A 306-nucleotide genomic window follows, 5' to 3' on the forward strand; every position below is an offset into this window, starting at 1 on the left:
CTGACATGCAGTGCAATTTTTCTTAAGAGTTATAAAATACCAAACGTCATTCTAAAGCTGATCGAACACATTGTGCTACTAAAAATGAAAGTGAAAGTAGCCTACATTGTGCTTTATCTGCTGCGCCATTTTACACTCATGTTTAAGAACCTTTAACTAAGAAATAATGATCATTCCAAGTATCCAAGGATTTTTGTATATGTATGTAATGTAGGGATTTACGTGATGCTGATGGGAAAACTCAATTTCGAGTGGGTGTTAAGGAGCATGACAAAAATATCCTCAATAAAGTAAGTAACCATGAAA

The sequence above is a fragment of the Sinocyclocheilus grahami genome, unplaced genomic scaffold (assembly GCF_001515645.1).
Source record: "Sinocyclocheilus grahami isolate Dianchi unplaced genomic scaffold, SAMN03320097.WGS_v1.1 scaffold5576.1, whole genome shotgun sequence".
Classification (NCBI taxonomy): Eukaryota; Metazoa; Chordata; class Actinopteri; order Cypriniformes; family Cyprinidae; genus Sinocyclocheilus; species Sinocyclocheilus grahami.